A 22,243-nucleotide genomic window follows, 5' to 3' on the forward strand; every position below is an offset into this window, starting at 1 on the left:
ACACATCCTGAACAATGAACAAATGCTTTGATTTGTACTCTATGTATGATCTCTATGTATTTACTTTGTTTCTAATTGTATTAATATTTTCCTCCTTGAAGACAATCATTAAAACATACCTCTTTAGTCAAGATTTTGACATCTGTCCCAATATGATATTATGTAGTATTATGTCAAATTTTATTTGAAGACATCTTGTGACAATAAAAGCACTTTATGAATACAGTTAGTATTCATTTTTGTCTGTCCATTTACTATTTCTGAGTAAAGGGACCATACCTGAAAAGCAAATTGCCCTTTCTCCTTGCAGATGCTAACTGGTTTAGTGTATTTTTGAGGTATTTTCGGGTTTTGTGCACAATTTTTCTCTCTTTCCTTGTCATTGGAATCATTGCTCACTGACTGTTGCAACCTCACCACACACTGCAGAACATTCCTTTACATCCTTCATATCATGTTTCAACCCAGCAACTGCACTACACTCCTTACACTCCTTGACATTCACAATAACATACACTGATGGATAGAGCCATCCTTCATGGGGGTGTATGAGGGACCCGGGCACATCACACTCTACAATGTCAAGTCACCTCCGGGACAAATCACACCATCTCCCCTGTGGCTCTCCAGCTTTTCCTTCCAGTCAGCGAATGAACGTCTCCAGGTCTGCAGGTTTAACCTTGCTGTGACTACCATTCACTAACTATGTCTTCAGTAGTCCCCTTTTACAACTTTGATAAAATTGTAATGAAGTTCAAACAATTTTCTTTAAAAATCTCACCGGTCATGGTCAGTGTCGTGCCACTTTCTAAGTCCACATCTTAAGTTCTAAAATGTATTAAGAAGGAGGTGGCCACCACAAAAGATGACTCAGATTGTTCTCCGGTCATACAGTAATCCCCATGAGATGCTACAATTCCATAAAGCTCCTTTGCATTAATGGTGCCTTGTTGTCCTTCAAACCAAACTGGAGATGCAAGGTTACCAATTCAAAGGTCACTTCTACCCTGACTTCTGGTTTCTCCCAGCTACCCATGATCCCAGCATGTTGTCCCCCTAAAGCACAGCACCTAGGGCAGTTGCCCCGATTCGGCCTACCATAGGAGCAGTTCAATAGCTCTACTGATTGCAACAGTGCTGATAAAATAATGGATTTGTCACATGCATTTACAAAATGATGAGATATTCTGTACTACTATTATAGACAGACTAGGTCAACATATTTTAAGTGGGTAAAATTACTACTTCACAAATAAATCATGGTCATCACTACTGAGCTCCCCAGAGAGGGAACAGGAAGATAACACAAACGGTGGTAGATGTTTGAAACTTTCTTCCACAAACAGCAGGGGAAAACTTGACATAGCTACATTTTTGTTAAGCAAAGGTATTAAGAGATAAGGGCCAATAAAAGTGGGCATATACAGTCAGACCACAGATCAGCTTTGATCTCACTGAATGGCAGAACAGGCTTCTAGGGCTGAACGGCCTACTGCTGTTTCTATGGTCTCAAAAGAAGTTTTGATTACATTTACAAGTAAGAAAGTCTTTATACTTCCCATTTCAAAACTTAGTGACTCCTCATTACATTTGACATATTATTGATAGTTTTAAAACATAGCCAACATCACAATATGGCAAATGTAATGGCCAATTTATGCCAGATTATCTGTTTCAGAAACTGTTTGTGGGATAACAGTTGTTCAGGGCACCAGGAACCAACTTCTCCGCTCTCATTTGAATAAAACTGCTACTTGTGGCAGGTGAGCAATCCCTCGCTACTGAACAAAAGCTTCAGCCCAGATCCTGTGTTAATGGCTCTAGGATAGAGCTAAAACCAACATTATTCTCATTCAGAAGTGAAAGCATTATCACTGAGCTATGAAAAAGCACCTACTGTCATGCAACTGCTGAACACATGGGACCACACGGGACTGGTATATTCTGCACAGAAGTAAAAACTTCATTAAAATTTCTTAAAGGAAAGGTGCCACAGTTTATAGTTCTAATTATGCCTTAAAGTCGAAGTTAATTAAAAGTAGAGATAACAAAGTGTAGAGCTGGATGAACACAGCAGGCCAAGCAGCAGAGGAGCAGAAGGCTGATGTTTCGGGCCTAGAATCTTCTTGGGCCTCTACATCGGCCTTCCTGCTCCTCTGATGCTGGTTGGCCTGCTGTGTTCAACCAGCTCTACACCTTGTTATCTCAGATTCTCCAGCATCTGCAGTTCCTGCTAGCTCTTAATTAACAGTATGCTTGTTTTTATTCTAGATCTCTTATTGAGAGGAGTTACAGGGAGGTAGTCACTCCTCAGGTACAAGAAAAGGGCATATGGGTTACGGTCAGGGGATGGAAAGGGAACCGGCAGGCAGTGCAGGGATCCCCTGTGGCCATTCCCCTCAAGAATAAGTATACCGTTTTGGATACTGTTGGGGGGAACGACTTACCAGGGGAAAGCAGTGGGGCACAGGTCTCTGGCACAGAGTCTGTCCCTGCTGCTCAGAAGGGAAGGGGGAAGAGGAGTAGAGCATTAGTCATTGGGGACTCCATAGTTAGGGGGACAGATAGGAAGTTCTGTGGGGACGAGAGGGATTCACGGTTGGTGTGTTGCCTCCCAGGTGCAAGGGTGCGTGATGTCTCTGATCGTGTTTTTGGGATCCTTAAGGGAGAGGGGGAGCAGCCCCAAGTCGTGGTCCACATTGGCACCAACAACATAGGTAGGAAGAGAGATGGGGATTTAAGGCAGAAATTCAGAGAGCTAGGATGGAAGCTGAGAGCTAGGACGAACAGAGTTGTTGTCTCTGGTTTGTTGCCCGTGCCACGTGCTAGTGAGGCGAGGAATAGGGAGAGAGAGGAGTTGAACACGTGGCTACAGGAGTGGTGCAGGAGGGAGGGTTTTGGATTCTTGGATAATTGGGGCTCTTTCTGGGGTAGGTGGGACCTCTACAAGCAGGATGGTCTTCACCTGAACCACAGGGGTACCGATATCCTGGGGGGGTGGAATTTGCTAAGGCTATTCAGGTGGGTTTAAACAAATTCAGCAGGGGGATGGGAACGAAAATTGTAGTTCGAGTATAGAAAAGGCTGAGAGTAGGGAAGTCCGAGATAAAGTTTCAGGGATGCAAGATGGCACCGGCAAGCAAGAAGTTGGTTTGAAGTGTGTCTACTTCAATGCCAGGAGCATCCAGAATAAGGTGGGTGAACTTGCAGTATGGGTTAGTACCTGGGACTTCGATGTTGTGACCATTTTCGAGACATGTATAGAGCAGCGACAGGAATGATTGTTGCAGGTTCCGGGATTTAGATGTTTCAGTAAGAACAGAGAAGATGGTAAAAGGGGTGGGGGGGGGGAGGGTGGCATTGTTGGTCAAGGACAGTATTACAGTTGCAGGAAGGATGTTTGGGGACTCGTCAACTGAGGTAGTATGGGCTAAGGTTAGAAACAGGAAAGGAGAGGACACCCTGTTGGGAGTTTTCTATAGGCCTCCAAATTGTTCCAGAGATGTAGAGGAAAGGATAGCGAAGATGATTCGTGATAGGGGTGAGAGAGACAGGGTAGTTGTCATGGGGGACTTCAACTTTCCAAATATTGACTGGGAACACTATAGTTCGAGTACTATAGATGGGTCAGTTTTTGTCCAGTATGTGCAGGAGGGCTTCCTGACACATTTATGTAGATAGGCCAACAAGGGGCAAAGCCACATTAGATTTGGTACTGGGTAATGAGCCCGGCCAGGTGTTAGATTTGGAAGTAGGTGAGCACTTTCGTGATAGCGATCACAATTCTGTTATGTTTATTTCAGTGATGAAAAGGGATAGGTGTATACCACTGGGCAAGAGTTATAGCTGGGGGAAAGGCAGTTACGATGAGATTAGGCAAGATTTAGGGAGCACAGGATGGGGAAGGAAACTGCAGGGGATGGGCACATTAGAAATGTGGACCTTATACAAGGAAAAGCTCTTGTGTGTCCTAGATAAGTATATACCTGTCAGGCAGGGAGGAAGCTGCAGAGCGCGGGAGCCGTGGTTTACGAAGGAGGTGGAATCTCTCTTCAAGAGGAAGAAGAAGGCTTATGTTAGGATGAGATGTGAAGACTCAGCTAGGGCGCTTGAGGGCTACGAGGTAGCCAGGAAAGTCCTAAAGAGAGAGCTCAGAAGAGCCAGGAGGACACATGAGAAGTTGTTGGTGGACAGGATCAGGGTTTTCTATAGGTATTTAAGGAGTAAAAGAATGACAAAAGTAAGATTAGGCCCAATCAAGGATAGTAGTGATAAGTTGTGTGTGGAGCCAGAGGAGATAGGGAAAGCGCTAAATGAATATTTTTCAACAGTATTCACTCTAGAAAACGACAATGTTGTCGAGGAGAATACTGAGATACAGGCTACTAGACTAGGTGGGATTGAGGTTCACAAGGAAGAGGTATTAGAAATCCTACAGAGGGTGAAGATAGATAAATCCCCTGGGCCAGATGGCATTTATCCTCGGATCCTCTGGGAAGCCAGGGAGGAGATTGCCGAGACTTTGGCATTGATCTTTAACTCATCATTGTCGACAAGAATAGTGCCAGACGACTGGAGGATAGCAAATGTGGTTCCCCTGTTCAAGAAGGGGAGTAGAGACAACCCTGGTAATTATAGACCAGTGAGTCTTACCTCAGTTGTTGGTAAAGTGCTGGAAAAGGTTATAAGGGATAGGATTTATAATCATCTAGAAAAGAATAAACTGATTAAGGATAGTCAGCACGGTTTTGTGAAGGGAAGGTCATGCCTCACAAACCTTATTGAGTTCTTTGAAAAGGTGACCAAACAGGTAGATGAGAGTACACCAGTTGATGTGGTGTATATGGATTTCAGCAAGGCGTTCGATAAGGTTCCCCACAATAGGCTATTGTACAAAATGCGGAGGAATGGAATTGTGGAAGATATAGCAGTTTGGATCGGAAATTGGCTTGCTGAAAGAAGACAGAGGGTGGTAGTCGATGGAAAATGTTCATCCTGGAGACCAGTTACTAGTGGTGTACCGCAAGGGTCGGTGTTGGGTCCACTGCTGTTTGTAATTTTTATAAATGACCTGAATGAGGGCATAGAAGGATGGGTTAGTAAATTTGCAGACAACACTAAGGTCGGTGGAATTGTGGATAGTGACAAAGGATGCTGTAGGTTGCAGAGAGACATAGATAAGCTGCAGAATGGGCTGAGAGGTGGCAAATGGAGTTTAATGCGGACAAGTGTGAGGTGATGCACTTTGGTAGGAGTAACCGGAAGGCAAAGTACTGGGCTAATGGTAAGATTCTTAGCAGTGTAGATGAGCAGAGAGATCTCGGTGTCCATGTACACAGATCCATGAACGTTACCACCCAGGTTGACAGGGCTGTAAAGAAGGCATACAGTGTTTTAGCTTTTATTAATAGAGGGATCGAGTTCCGGAACCAAGAGGTTATGCTGCAGCTGTACAAAACTCTGGTGCGGCCGCACTTGGAGTATTGAGTACAGTTCTGGTCACCACATTATAAGGAGGATGTGGAAGCTTTGGAAAGGGTGCAGAGGAGATTTACTAGGATGTTGCCTGGTATGGAGTGAAGGTCTTACGAGGAAAGGCTGAGGGACTTGAGGCTGTTTTCATTAGAGCGAAGAAGGTTGAGAGGTGACTTAATTGAAACATATAAAATAATCAGAGGGTTAGATAGGGTGGATAGGGGGAGCTTTTCTCCTCGGATGGTGACGGCGAGCACGAGGGGACATAGCTTTAAATTGAGGGGTGAAAGATATAGGACAGATATCAGAGGTAGTTTCTTTACTCAGAGAGTAGTAAGAGAATGGAATGCTTTGCCTGCAACGGTAGTAGATTTGCCAACTTTAGGTACATTTAAGTCGTCATTGGATAAGCATATGGACGTACATGGAATAGTGCAGGTTAGATGGGCTTCAGATCGGTATGACAGGTCGGCACAACATCAAGGGCCAAAGGGCCTGTACTGTGCTGTAATATTCTATGTTCTATGTATCTATCTACTCTCTTTTAAATGATTCACAGTGATTCATTTTAAAATGGAAGGCTAAACGTTGATTACCTGGCTTTAAACATGATTAGTTTAATATTTAAGCCTTGAATTGAAGCTTTCATTTCCTTGGATCCGTATTCAAGCCGAAATTTCCAGTTTGAATTTACTGGTGACAGAAAGAAAAGATTTACAAGAAAAAAAAATGACCCTGTAGCTGCAGGCATGAAGTACAATGTAGAGAATACTGTTTCAACTTGTTTCTCAGATCAGCAATTTGTACTGTAAGTGGGCAAGACTCCAAACACCTTGATGTGGGAGGGAGAGAGGCCGAAAAGAAATCAAATCTGACAGAACATAAGATAGTTAGAATGTGATGAGACTAGGTGCCTCACACAGATATGTGACTGAAAACAGAACGTGTTTATAACATTAGATTTACCTTACAGACAGTGTAAAGGAGGTAAGATAAAGACAAGCACACTTTTGTCTGGGTACAGCGGTGTGATTCAGTGTGTAAATGGCTACACTTAGTTTCGTTAGAAAGAAATTGAATTCTCCTTCACACTTCCAACCCCATGTCATTCTACTCTGGACTTTTTCTCCACACATGCAAAATGCACACCCACTCCCATTGTAGTTGAGTTTTCCATTCGAAGTGGGGAGTGCAGGGATGTAAAACAGATTTTGTTCCACTCAGCATTGTCATCTGGTACTGCAGACTTCCATTAAAATAATGATGCTAGAGTTTAGAGCTTATAAGGAAATGGAAAGGCAGCTGAGGAGCCTGCAACAATATGGAAAAGTAAGTATGAAGTGTTTACGCACCTGCAAATATCACCACGACTTGCTGTATTGTGATGCAGATAGGTGTTCAATATAACGATTCATTATGGGGATCTTTCCTTTTTAGATAAATTGATCATTACATTGAGCATCTTTGTTTGTTCACATGGATTACAGTGCTTTTCCAACAGAGAAGGAATGTCCTCTCAGGCTGTGCCATCAATTGATTGACTGTGATTTAACTACAGGGAGAAACTACAAAGAGTTGTGAACACAGCCCAGTCTACCGCACAAGCCAACCTTCCATCCATTGCCTCCATCTACACTTTTTGCTGTCTCAGAAAGGCAGCCAACATCATCAAAGACCCTTTCTGCCCTAATTATAATCTCTTCCAACCTCTTCCACTAGGCAGAAGATACAGAAACTTAAACACACGTACCAACAGGTTTAAGAACAGCTTCTTCCCCACTGTTATTACACTTCTGACTGGACTTCTCAAATTTCAAATCTAATATTGATCTTGCTTTTTGTGTAACTTTGCATTCCTTGCTCTGTTCTCTCACTCTATGATCTTTAAGTGGTATGATCTGCCTGTAGCACTCACAAAACAAAACTTTTCACTCTATCTAGGCACATGAGACAATAATAAATCAAATCAAAATCAAACAGCTCTGGCTGATATATACAAAAAAATCTGGTTTTGAGACTTGGAAAAGAATCTATACTTGTAAGGAAACTATACACTTAAATAAAGTTAAAAAATCCACCTGATTGTTACCTTACATGTGATTGCCTTTATAATGCACCACTGGACTTCAAACCATGTCAAGAAACAAGAACTCTACTACTGAAATTGAAGTGAGCATCTGTTGTTTTTTTTTCCCCTCCCAGAGAGAACCATATAGTTTGGATGGCGAAGGGCATTATGAATGGCTGACTGACTTTCAAGCCCGAATGGGTTTCAGCATGTTGACATTCTGTTGGTGTGAGAATGGTGTGAGTTTCAAGAATTTGTAATACCAGATTGCCACTTTAGTGTAGTTCCTGGTTTGCTGATATAAACCCTTAGGATTGCAATAATGAAAAAACAAAATACTGCAAACGCATAAAATCTGAAGCAGAGACAATGTCGCAGAAACTTAGCAGGTCTGGTTGCATCTGTGGAGACAGAAACAGAGTTAATGTTTTGAGTCCAGTGCAGAGAAGAGTCATACCAGACACAAAATGTTAACTCTTGTTTTTCTTCCTTTGGCAATACTGGCATAGACTCATAGAGTCATAGAACTGTACAGCAGAGAAACAGACCCTCTGGTCCAAATTGTCCATGCTGACCAGATATCCTAAATTAATCTAGACCCATTTGCCAGCATTTGGTCCATATCAATCTGAACAGTTCCAATTCAAAAACCCACCAGATGCCATTCAAATGTTGCAATTGTACCAATCTCCACCACTTCCTCTGGCAGCTCATTCCATACACGCACCATCCTCTGCATGAAAAAGTTGTCCCTTGGGTCTCTTTTAAATCTTTTCCCTCTCACCTTACACCGTTGCCCTCTAGTTTTGGACTTCCCCATTTCAGGGAAAAGATCTCGACTATTAACCTTATCCACACCCCTCATGATCTTATAAACCTGCAAAAAGTCACCCCTTGGCCTCCAACCCTTCAGCACAAACAGCCTCAGCCAATTCAGCCTTTTTCTATAGCTAAAACCCTCCAACCCTGGCAACATCCTTGTAAATCTTTTCTGAATCCTTTCAAGTTTCACAACATCCTTCCTATAGCAGTGAGACCAGGATTGAACACAGTATTTCATAAGTGGCCAAACTAATGTCCTGTACAGCCGCAACATGACCTCCCAACTCCTACACTCAGTGCACTGACCAATAAAGGCAAGTATACCAAATGTCTTCTTCACTATCCTGTCAACCTGTGACTCGACTTTCAACGAACTATATACCTGCTCTCCAAGATGTCTTCATTCAGCAACAATCGCCAGGACCTTACCATTAAGTGTATAAGTCCTGCCGTGATTAGCCTTTCCAAAATGCAGCACCTCACATTTACCTGATTTAAACTCTATCTACTACTCCTTGACCCATTGACCCATCTGATCAAGGTCCCATTGTACTCTGAGATAATCTTCTTCACTGTCCACTACATGTCCAGTTTTGGCGTCATCTGCAAACTTACTAACCATACCTATGTTTACATCCAAATCATTTATATAAATGATGAAAAGCAGTGGACACAGCATTGATCCTTATGGCACACCACTGATCACAGGCCTCCAGTCTGGAAAGCAACCCTCCAACAACACCCTCTGTCTCCAACCCTCAAGCTGGTTCTCTATCCAAATGGCTAGTTCTCCCTGTATTCAATGTGACCTAACCTTACTAACTAGTGTACCATGAGGAACCTTGTTGAATGGCTTACCGCTCTGCCCTAATCAATCCTCTTCATTACTTCTTCAAAAAAACTCAATCAAGATTGTGGGACAGGATTTCCCACACACAAAGCCATGTTGGGTATCCCTAATCAGTCCTTGCCTTTTCAAATACATGTAAATCCTGTCCCTCAGAATTCCCTCCAACAACGTGCCAACCACCGATGTCATGCTCATCAGTCTATAGTTCCCTGGCTTTTCCTTACCGACTTTCTTAAATAGTGGTACTATGTTAGTCAACCTCCAATCTTATGGTACCTAACCTGTGGCTATTGATGATACGAATACCTCAGCAAGGTGCCCAGCAATCACTTCCCTAGGTTCCCACAGAGTTCTGTGGTACATCTGATCAGGTCCTGGGGATTTATTCACCTATATACATGATAGGATGTCCGGTACCTCCTCCTCTCTATTATGGACATTTTTCAAGACCTTCAATTTTTTTCACACTAAGCAAAATGCATTTTATTTTAGGATCAATGAAATGCAGGGTTTTTACGAGATGGTGATTTTCCCCCACAGAATGTAAAATATTTTCCATTGATATAGCATAGAATCTGAGGACTATGCATAGTATGAATGTACGAAGTAGCTAAGGAAGTTACAGGGATGGCATAGAGGTGTTTGGGTGATTTGAGGAGGCATAAAGGATAGACTGTGCCTAGGGTGTCCTCTAAGAGGGCCAAGATGATACATGTGAAATGGGTGCAACCATAACAGGTGAAGAGAGAGTTAGGAGGCCTTTAAACATTCTTGATAATTGAAGGGAGAACTTAGGTATGCCTTATAACTGGGCCACCTCCACATTCACCTCCTCACACACTCTGGTGCAGCTTGCAAACTGCAGTGGTGTAAGAAGACAAAAACATGGCGCGTCAAGTCACACATGGGCCTGCTGTGCAGTTTGTGTGTCACAAAATTAAAAAGGTTTCTCAATCCAGAGGCAAATTCAGCCCAACTTGTCTCAGAAGTGACTCAAAGCAGTTCATATTCAATGCAGTGTTTAAGAGGTCTAACAACTGTTGTTACATGGGCATACACTAAACCAACTCAACTGCTCAATTAAGCATATGACAAATTTCCTAAGTTGCATAACACTAACGAAAAATGTACTTCAACATATGAAACGTGAATATTTTAACAGTTATTTAAATGTAATTTGTCCCTGGTAGTTATGAACTAATAAGGCAGTGTCTGATCATGTAGTTCGGAACACCTTTACAATTCAAGCCTTGAGGCAAAACGTCTAGTATTTTACCTCCTTGTCATCCTATATTTACCTGTCAACAAGATCTCAAAATGAAACTAAAATTTGTTAAGCACCTAATTTTGATTTAAAAGGTTAAGTTATTTTTCGACTGGATAAATAAATGATGGTACAGTAGAGGTGATGTTCAGCATGCTATATATAGATAACAGTAAGCGGAAGAATGAAACAACATGAAAAGCACATCAGATTTCATTCCCTTTAAGCAGACTGCTTCACCAACATACAGTCTTCTACATTTGTCAATGAAGGGCATAATTGGGTCATGCGAGTAACTTAAGTGTCAAATGTCAGTAAATATAATTGCACAGTACATTTACCACCCCATCAACAGTAAGTTACAACCCACAAATTCTAACAAATCACATTTGTACATTTCCAAAACAGATATTCATCAATAGATCCTCCCCTTACATTTTGTCTTTTTCAAAAACAAGTTATTGGGTTACAGGTTTTCCTCCTGCTCCAACAAAAACAAATGCATACATTTGTAAAGCAGATTTAATGCAGTAAAGCATCCCAAGGAGCTTCACAGAGACATTATCAAACAAAATAACTGACATCAAGCCACATAAGCAGATATTAGAGAAGCTGACACAATGCTTGAGCAAAAAGTCTTAAGGAGTCTTAAAGGAGGAAGAATGGATGAGAGGGTTAGAGGCTTAGCGAAGAAATTTCGCATCTTAAGGTCTTGGCAACTGAAAACAGGGTTGCCATTTGTGGAATGAGGAATAAAGAGAGTCTCCATTTAAAGTTACTTCTTTAACACTGTTTCCTATAGTGCCAGTAAGTTACTAGGACCAAAATTTTCAATGGGCACAGCATTGCATGGTTTGTTATAACACTGTTTACAGGAGAACATCACCCAATCTTATGTGATAATGGGAACTGCAGATGCTGGAGATACCAAGATAATGGAATGTGAGGCTGGATGGACACAGCAGGCCAAGCAGCATCTCAGGAGCACAAAAGCTGATGTTTCGGGCCTAGACCCTTCATCAAAGAGGGGGATGGGGTGAGGGTTCTGGAATAAATAGGGAGAGAGGGGGAGGTGGACCGAAGATGGAGAGAAAAGAAGATAGGTGGAGAGGAGAGTATAGGTGGGGAGGTAGGGAGGGGATAGGTCAGTCCACGGAAGACAGACAGGTCAAGGAGGTGGGATGAGGTTGGTAGGTAGGAGATGGAGGTGCGGCTTGGGGTGGGAGGAAGGGATGGGCGAGAGGAAGAACAGGTTAGGGAGGCAGAGACAGGTTGGACTGGTTATGGGATGCAGTGGGTGGAGGGGAAGAGCCGGGCTGGTTGTGTGGTGCAGTGGGGGGAGGGGACGAACTGGGCTGGTTTCCACATTAAGCAGAGGTTCACCTGCACATCTGCCAATGTGGTATACTGCATCCACTGTACCCGGTGTGGCTTCCTCTACATTGGGGAAACCAAGCGGAGGTTTGGGGACCGCTTTGCAGAACACCTCCGCTCGGTTCGCAATAAACAACTGCACCTCCCAGTCGCGAACCATTTCCACTCCCCCCTCCCATTCTTTAGATGACATGTCCATCATGGGCCTCCTGCAGTGCCACAATGATGCCACCCGAAGGTTGCAGGAACAGCAACTCATATTCCGCTTGGGAACCCTGCAGCCCAATGGTATCAATGTGGACTTCACCAGCTTCAAAATCTCCCCTTCCCCCACTGCATCCCAAAACCAGCCCAGTTCGTCCCCTCCCCCCACTGCACCACACAACCAGCTCAGCTCTTCACCTCCACCCACTGCATCCCAAAACCAGTCCAACCTGTCTCTGCCTCCTGAACCTGTTCTTCCTCTCACCCATCCCTTCCTCCCACCCCAGCCACCAGGTTCAGCCAGCCACCAAGCCCCAAGGTGCCCACTGGAGATGTCACCCAAGCACAACATAGTTGCTGACCAACAGCATTCTCTTTTCTACCGCTTCCCTGAAAAGCTGCCATTGGGTCCCAACATAACATCAGACACAATGGAGACAACACCCTCCCTGACAGCAGCACAGCAAGCCGCTATGGAACTCTGCAGATCCCCATGCTCACCCAGCACCCAAAGTTTCTGACTAGAGACAACAGGCAGACTGCAGTCTCCAGCCAGCAGAACAGTTCCAGCAGAACCTTAGTCAGTTTTAACACTTGTTCCAATAGGAACCACGTCTTTTAAAATCATGGTTTTCCGGAACATAACCTCAATCTTAAGTGGGGACACCCTGCATTACGATAACTCAGGGGGCCAAAAGTGCAAACATGTAAATATCTTGACAGAGTTGCCAGGATACGGGACGGTACAGAAATGAGGACAGGTGAGTCATGGAAGAATTGGAAAATCACAATGTGAAATTTTAAGACTGAGTTGTTCTTCAAGGCAATGGACATCAGCAAATACAGCACTAAAGAGTGAATGGGACTTAGTCCAAATTAGGAGATAGGTAGTTTAGTTTTGCATGGCTGCAAACTTACAGAAGTTAGATTGAGAGAGCTTTGGCTGGAAGTGTTTTTGAAAAGTCTGAAGACAAATAGGTGAAGACTTCAACACAGATGAACTGATACTGAATCACCATTGGGTACATTACAAATATAGTACTAGACAGGTTTTATGGTGGTGCAGCATGTAGTCAGACGCTCATCCCAGGATCAAATATGACACCAATTGAGCAAATTCTATCTCAGCCTCAGGCAGTTGCCAGGGAGAGGGACAGAGTTGCTGAATAAGGAATGAAATTTGTGGTGGGATAGAAGACAACGGCTTCATCATTCCCAACATTTAGTTCCTACAAATTTCTATACATTGCAGAATGTTTGGGACGACAGCAGAAAATGGTGGAAATACTCAACTGATCTGGCAGAATCTGACTAGGGGGCAGAAATAAAGATAACATTTCAAGTCATTTAGTCAAATATTTATTAGTTATCACTGAAGCAGCTAACAGTGATCATTAGATAGCTTACAGGAGTGGATGGATTTTTTTCCCTATCTTCAGCCAAAGAGCATGTGATTACCATGTAAACCAAAGCCACCGAAATTAGCAAAGATCACAGATCATTTGTAGGGCTTTCCCCGTCCAGAATTTTCAGGCTCTACCACGTAATGTCATAGATTCATACAGCATGGAAACAGACCCTTCAGTCTAACAGATCCGCGTCAATAAGACATCTCAGTCTGACCTAGTTCCATTTGCCAACATTTGGCCAGTATCCCTCTAAACAATTTCTATGGATACACTCATCCAAATGCCTTTTAAATGTGTTGTTCTACTCTCCTCCGCCACTTCCTCTGGCAGCTCGTTCCATATGCTCACCACCCTTTCAGCACCTTGAAGGCTGCCCCTCAGGTCCTTATGAAATCATTCCCCACTCACCTTAAATTTACGCACTCGAGTTTCATCTATCAGATACATTCCAACCATCATGAGAAAGGGAAAGATTACTGTGGAGGAGTTGGTAATGATTTTTCATCACCAAATCTAAAAGCTGCCACCCACTTAGAAAGCAGTGTTACAGAGACAAAACTGCTTTAGTACAGAGGATCACACACACACCCCAAACCCCACCTCTTCCTCCGTTACATTGATTACTGTATCGGCGCTGCCTCTTGCTCCCCAGAGGAGCTCGAACAGTTCATCCACTTCACCAACACATTCCACCTCAACCTCAAGTTCACCTGGGGCATCTCCAACACATCCCTCACCTTCCTGGACCTCTCAGTCTCCATCTCAGGTAACCAGCTAGAAACTGAGGTCCATTTCAAGCCCACCGACTCCCACAGCTACCTAGAATACTCCTCCCACCCACCCTCCTGCAAAAATTCCATCCCCTATTCCCAATTCCTCCGCCTCCACCGCATCTGCTCCCACGATGAGGCATTCCACTCCCGCACATCCCAGATGTCCACGTTCTTCAAGGACTGCAACTCTCCCCCCACAGTGGTCGAGAACGCCCTTGACCGCGTGTCCCGCATTTCCCGCAACACATCCCTCACACCCAATCGCTACCACAACTGCCCCAAGAGGATCCCCCTCATTCTCACACACCATCCCACCTACCTCCAGATACAACGCATCATCCTCCAACACTTCCACTATCTACAATCCGACCCCACCACCCAAGACATTTTTCCATCTCCACCCTTGTCTGCCTACCGGAGAGACCACTCTCTCTGTGACTTCCTTGTCCGCTCCACACTCCCCTCCAACCCCACCACACCCAGCACCTTCCCCTGCAACCGCAGGAAGTGCTACACTTGCCCCCATACCTCCTCCCTCACCCCCATCCCCAGGCCCCAAGATGACTTTCCATATTAAGCAGAGGTTCACCTGCACATCTGCCAATGTGGTATACTGTATCCATTGTACCCAGTGTGGCTTCCTCTACATTGGGGAAACCAAGTGGAGGATTGGAGACCGCTTTGCAGAACACCTCCGTTCGGTTCACAATAAACGACTGCACCTCCCAGTCGCGAACCATTTTAACTCCCCCTCCCATTCCTCAGACGACATGTCCAGCATGGCCCTCCTGCAGTGCCATAATGATGCCACCCGGAGGTTGCAGGAACAGCACCTCATATTCTGCTTGGGATTGCTGCAGCCCAATGGTATCAATGTGGACTTCACAAGCTTCAAAATCTCCCCTCCCCCCACTGCATCCCAAAACCAGCCCAGCCTGTCCCCACCTCCCTAAGCTGTTCTTCCGCTCACCTATCCCTTCCTCCCACCTCAAGCCGCACCTCCATTTCCTACCTACTAACCTCATCCCGCCTCCTTGACCTGTCCGTCTTCCCTGGACTGACCTATCCCCTCCCCACCTCCCCACCTATACTGTCCTCTCCACCTATCTTCTTTTCTCTCCATCTTCACTCCACCTCCCCTTCTCTCGCTATTTATTCCAGAACCCTCTCCCGATCCCCGTCTCTGATGAAGTCTCTAGGCACGAAACGTCAGCTTTTGTGCTCCTGAGATGCTGCTTGGCCTGCTGTGTTCATCCAGCTTCACACTTTGTTATCTTGGATTCTCCAGCATCTGCAGTTCCCATTATTTCTTATAGTACAGAGGATCATTTGATTGTCCAACAAGTGTGGAGAAATGGCACTGATTGTAACATTAAATACTTAGTAAGCTAAAATATAAAGCATGTCACGCTTATATTGTAGCATACTCACCAATGAATGACATAATTTCAGGCTCACTCCAGGGCAAGAAAAGTTAATACTGACAGTCCAGTGCAGATTGAGGGAACACTGCACATTTGAAGATGCTGGCTCTTGGATGAAGCATTAAACCATAGACCCCAACTGCCTGTTTTACTGGATGTAAAATATCGCATGGCAGTTTTTCAATGAAGAGTTACTCCCAGTGTTCTGACTGACAGTTATCCCTTGGAAAACATTACAAAAAACAGACTATTTGGTTATTTTCATATGACTGTTTGTGGAAGTTTGCTGACACAACTTTTCTGCTGATTTTCTGCATACAACAGTGACATTATTACAAAAAAGATGTCATTGGCTGTGAAGCACTCTGAAATGGCAGTGATCCTGAGAAGCACTACTTACATGCTAATCAGTTTCCATAACTGGATTAATTCCGTCATGAACTAAAACCCATTCTGCTGTTCCTTCAATACAGCTCAAAAATCAACATTTTTGGATAAAAGATCTCTCTTGCAAATCCTTATGTTATCGTGTTCTAGGTCACTTAGGCAATTCCTAGTAGACTCATCTCTTCTCCACGTGAAACTAAAAATGCAACCAAAGTGGATCATGATTTACTTCATCAAATGTTTCCATGTTGCAACTATACGTACTAAATTAGCTCTTAAACTTGGTGAGGCTGTGTCTTAATGTCCAGGTATTATTTCCTTCCTGAAAACATCTCCATTTAATTGTCTTGTCATCATAAAACTTAAGCATGTCTGGTCCACAGACTGTCAGCCTGAATATATTAACATTCCATTTAAGAAGTACCAGCCACCAAACCCTAAGCCTTTGAATTAATTTCTGAACAAAGCCACTGACATAAACAAAAGAGAACTCATCCAGGGCAGCCTCCCTCATTAAATATGCTAACAGCCTTAACCAATTACATGTGTTCATCAACAATACAACAAGAAAAATGGCATATTCATCAAGTTAGGCTCAAGCTTCTGCTTTGAAAGAAAAACGATAGAGAAATTCCACATTATTCTGAAGAAAGCTTCCCTAAATCCAAAGACCTCTAGCTGCACAGATTCTTGACAACTGAGCTGCTAACTTTATATTTTCAGCCACTGTATACCATGCCCTAAGGACCATTCTTTTTATCAAATCATATTCGTTTGGTGCAAATAGATGCTGAATTCAATAATGACTGAGTGACATCATGCCAATTGTGTACTTACCATTTTAACATGGCTGTTATTTGTAGGATTTGTAAGTATCTATTAGTAGTATTTGTTCAGATAGTTTCTCTCTGTCTTTCTCTCTTTCTGTGTGGTAAAGCTAATACAAATTGCTCAGTATAGATTTTAGATGACCTACTGCACAGTATGAAAACTGTTATAAAGTGAGATAAATTGCACCTGTTACTGATCACTGGAGGGTTTGATGAAATTCTATAGCTACACAATATATGTGTGTTTGCACAAGAAATAAATTGTGTGCATTCATATTATACATTTGCAATTACAGCTGGTTCTGCCCCTAGCCAGTCTAGTTAACTAATATTTTTACAAGGCCAACATATTTGTAACCTTATAAACCAGTATGTCCTGGAATAGATATTGCAGTCCTCGAGATTATTTTAAATTATAATTTTGTTTTGATAAATCTGGCCACTGAATTTATTTAAAAATAAAATTGTAAACGAGCCTCACATAGATTTATACAGAGCCTCCAGTAGTGAAGGAGTTTGGAAGTAATATATACTGAAATCATGATGAGTCAAACTTGAATAACCCAAAACTCCTGTGGTAGCAAAGTTACCAGCTACTCCTATTGGCCAAATGGGGCATCAAATATAAGAATACCCATGAATAGTTCAAGGTCCTGCTGGTAACGCCAGATTCACCGAACCCGTGCATTTTTGTCATACAACCACGACAACCAGAGTGGAGTTAGGCAAGGCTAATGCAAGCAGGGAAGGTTCCTATTTCTGGTGAAATCCTACAGAAAAAGAGTGTTGGCCTGGCAACAGGCTGCACCACAAGGACATCACTTCTGACTGCAAAGGGATGGTAGCACCAATTTAAAAAGGCACAGTATCATCTTCTGCACAGTTGGCCATGAGGATGTGTAAGTTACAGCAGCATTATGGATGACTGGCTAAAAAATGCTAAAAGTCCCTTTTATTGCAGGTGAAATTGCATTGTTTTTCCACCTTGGACCGGGCGTCACTTTAATATTTAAAAATGAAATGTGTAATGGTGGAAAACAATGCAAGGACATGTCAGTGGTATTGTCAACTGCTCACTGTGTCTTGGTACTGCTGGCCTCCAGAGTGTCAAGGTGACATTCTGGCCTCCCAATACCATTACTTAGCTCCTGCCAATGGATCGGTGATGTTTAGGATTATCACAGGCAGGTGATCTCTCAACTTATAGAGGCCATCAATAAAAAAAGAACAGCAGTGCAATCTAACCATTCCAGGCCACAGTCACAAAAAAGAAAGTGTGGAAGATGGTGGTGGGAGCTTCAATTATTAACTGCTTCTGTCATGTTGGATTCAAACTAGCTAAGATTGTATAAAATGCTGAGAATGAGGAGCAGCTGGGTCAGGCCAGCCAACGTGGAAATTCTCGCACAGAAAACAACGGCCATTTACATCAAGGTGTTCAGCATTGTGTACTGCTTAAAGCAACTGAAAAATGAGATACCAGTAAATGTAGTACATTCTTCAACCAAAGAGCCAGCGGAAGCCGATAACCCTGAACAGTTGGATGGATGTCCACTTACTCAGCAGCCTTTTTCCTAGCTGAAGCCACAAAGACTATACAGATGCTCTGTGATTTCATAATACAGCATAAAAACACAGAAAATGTATTTGACTACATTAGGTGACATGATAAACCATATCGCAACTAACCAAGAACAGTATGCCAAACTGAAAACAATTACTGAGTTTCTCCAAAGAAAAGTCTCAACATTTTTCAATGCCTTTTACTGTATGGGGGTCAGGTCATCATAAGGTTTGAACAAAACAAAATAATTTTTTCACATATTTACAGTGACACAGAATCAAAGAATTGTTATGACACCCAAGGAGACCATCCTGCCTTTACCAGTTCTATCACTAATTCCAACCTCCTGCCTTTTCCTCATATTCCTCCTTACACACCATGTAAATCCAAATAATCATCAAAAGCTGTCTTGAATGACTCAATTGAAACTGCCCCCACCAAATTTCTAGGCAGTGCATTCCATACCCTAACAACTCGCTGAGAACATTTTTTTCTCCTATCAATCTTGCTTCATCTACACATCATTTTAAACTCTGCTCTCTTGTCCTTTCTTCTTTTACAAGCTGGAACAGCTTCTCCCTATCTACTGCATCTAGGCCACTCAGGATTTTGAAAACTTCCACCAAATCTCCTCTCAGCCTTCTTCTCTCAAAGGAGAACAGTTTCAACTTCTCCAAATTATCCACACAACTGGAGTTTCTCACTCTTGGAACACTGTGTCATTGTGTTTTCATTTCTTTTTGTAGCATATTTGCAGGAAAATTGTATTCCATAGCAGCCTCCTCAGCTATTTCAAAGCTCTGTCAAACATGAACACAGGATCCCCTGTGATTTGACTTGTTGAGATTTTACTGTACATTTGCAATCAGCCACCTTGTGATGGGGGAGGGATCTACTGCAGCAAGCGCATTTGGTTACAGGATAACTAGAATATGTAATCTCATCCTCAATATTCTAAAATACTATTTCCATTAGCAACCCAAATATAGTTCAGTTGTTTCCATTTTATACACTTTAGTGCTTGTACAATGCTAGCGGTAATCTGAATAACTGGAGAATGATTATTAACCACTATTTTTCAAAGATTGCAGTACAGTGGAACTTTTAAAGCAAATATTTTGAAATTTTAAAGAAGGCCTAAATGATTTAATAAATAATGTTGACAATTTGATATCTAACAGCTCAACGTAAATTATTTTTCTTCCAAAAATGCAACACTGTCATAAAAACACAAATAAAAGGTTGAATGAAGGTGAGCAAGTCTAGCCCAAGCTAATCGTAAGAAAAAAACAAAAGAAAAAATTCATAATGGTACAAGGCAAAAGAGAACAACTGAAGCCCATACATGTCAAAGCCAAAATCTAACCAGATCGTGACAAAGTACACAATGCAGATAAATATATTTTGGCATTTTTAATATAAATCATTTTGATCTCTATTGATACAGTGAACTGCTAAAACATAATTTTTAATCTCAGCTTTGATAACAATGATGTAAACCAGTCAGCACATAAAATGACAAAAATATGCACTTTGTATTCTTTTCAGCTTTGCTAGCCCTGACAAACAAAACAGTTCACCACCACACTGCATGGATTCACAAGTCCACAAACATGAGTACAAGTTGCAAAATGTACACTTTTCATTTCATATTGTTGCACAATATCTACTTCCATCTGGTGATGTAGACTACATTTTAGCACTACAAAAAGAGACTGCTCTTGTTATACAGTGACAGTGTCCCTACCTCTGGACCAAAGACCCGGGTTCAAGTCTTACCTATTCTGGAGGTGTGCAATAACATCTTGGAACAGGTTGGTTAAGAAAATATCCATTCACAAACTGAAAAATAGAAAGGGAATTTTAATCGAAATGTTGTGGAGAGTTTAAATTGGATAGGATTACGACAAACTTAATTGGTCTAACTTTACCAACCTCATGAAACAGCTGCCCGAAGTAAAGCAGTATAATCTGTGGGTTGGTCTTTTTCACTCCTTAATTGAACAAATCTGTCCTTCTGGTCATCTTGACTGATTACAAAATATTGCAGACAATCATTCTTTTCTTTATAATCAACAGCTTCCCAATTTAATTAAATGGAATCTTTAACTTGATTGTGTAGACTAACAAAATTTATAGGTTACCAAATCACACCACCCTTAAATGGACACAGGATTAGAGTTCAATACAACCACTGCAGCCCAGTTTATGATAGAAAAAACTTATCACCTGGACAGAAGAGTTACTCGCTTGAAGAAAACATTATGATTTAGTATTAAGGATATCTGGTTGTTACAGTTTCTGGTGTACGTAAAACAGAACTATAGATATTATCTATCTATTATAGACAGGCCATAATGTTTTTGTGGGAAGCAAAGAATATAATTTGGGGGTAATTCAATTGATAATAGTAGTTCTCAAAGTTGCTAGCAAACCTGGGTAAATGTGATACAAACATTGGGAGAAGCAGAAACAGAATTAAAAATAATACTTTCAGCTTTTAAAAATCAAGTTCAAAATAGTGACACTGTGACCTAATTTTCATTCTTAGGTCAGGTGCACAGAGGTAGGAACATGCCAAGCTCCATGACCCTAAGCTTTAAAAATAGCTGCCATCACTGTCTCTTCTCGATCCAGGCACTCAGGCTGGATTGTAACTCAGGTCGGACAAGCTGCCAGTTCTTAACATGTTGACACTTCTTGACAGTTTATGACACCACTTGATAGCTCTCAGCACTCTTGATGGCTCTCAACACTTCCTGGCAGCTGCCTGGAAGCTCCTGCCTGATAGCTCCTGACATTTCTTGACAGCCTTTAATATCTCCTTGCAAGTTGGGCAGTTTCAAGAAGGTTCATGCACTCTATACACCCAGTCTTGCCCATAATGAACAATTTGAAAGTGCACCAAAGCTTCCCGCCAACGTTTTCCTGACCACCAGCTGAAAAAGAACACTTGAACCCAGTACCAAAGTATACCTGCCCCTCAGCCCCAAAGTGTTCTTGGACTACATTCACAGATGTATTTCAGCTCTTCAAATTGGTATCCACACATCCAAAAGAAATGCACCGAGGACAGTTCTGCTCACACCAGGTCTAATCTCCACACTCCTGGTACCAGACACCAAGGGCTCCAAAATCTGACCTCAATGGATGAAACTGATTAATTAAATGGTCAACTGCCTCCATGACGCACACACTATACCACGAAAATGAGAAATGCTAAGTTCAGGGAAGGGATTTCAGACATGTTCAGCCATTTTTGCCATGTCAAGGCATCTTCATCATGATGAAAATCCTGCCTATGTTTTGTTTCTATAAAAAATGGTGGGTTCAGGTTTCAAACATCAACTACTCTGAGCGATGCCGAACACAAGCAAGAGAAGAAAAGCCAGTTAGACAAACCAGTTTGCATTTCCACAGACCACACACAGTATATCACCAAAATTTTCATTTGATCTTACAATGCAGGCTAATTTTTGTCCTTGATATGAGACTTCACTTTGGTTCTGGCCTCCTACAATATGTTTAGGCTATACAAACTATACTTACTGATTTAAGCCTCCAATTCTCTTTTGTAAACAGATGCTTATTTAATACTCATATAATACTGTCTTCCATCTGTTAATGAGCATGTTAACTGTTCAGCTGCAAATGTGTACCACATAGCTGTAAAACTGAGGAGAAAAAATTCTTCAAGGTTGTTGTTTGAAGCTTGCTAATGTGAAACACAAGCTTTGTAGCTCTACGCTTTTGGTTCAAATTAAACAGTGTTTGTGCAGCTACTCATTCAGTCAATCTA

The 22,243-nt window shown here is 42.3% G+C and overlaps 1 protein-coding gene across 4 annotated transcripts in view; it reads right to left on the reverse strand.

Moving 5' to 3' along the window:
• The window catches only part of zfhx3b (zinc finger homeobox 3b), a 499,602-nt gene that overhangs the window by 449,369 nt on the left and 27,990 nt on the right, over positions 1-22,243 (reverse strand). Inside the window, exon 2 of one of the 4 annotated variants that reach the window (XM_048546436.2) lies at positions 20,224-20,286. The exons of the other annotated variants lie outside the window; for them this stretch is intronic. The gene's annotated coding sequence lies outside the window, so the exon portion shown is untranslated. The remainder of the gene's footprint in view (positions 1-20,223; positions 20,287-22,243) is intronic. 4 annotated transcript variants of the gene reach the window in all.

Source organism: Stegostoma tigrinum, chromosome 16 (genome assembly GCF_030684315.1).
Source record: "Stegostoma tigrinum isolate sSteTig4 chromosome 16, sSteTig4.hap1, whole genome shotgun sequence".
Taxonomy (NCBI): domain Eukaryota; kingdom Metazoa; phylum Chordata; class Chondrichthyes; order Orectolobiformes; family Stegostomatidae; genus Stegostoma; species Stegostoma tigrinum.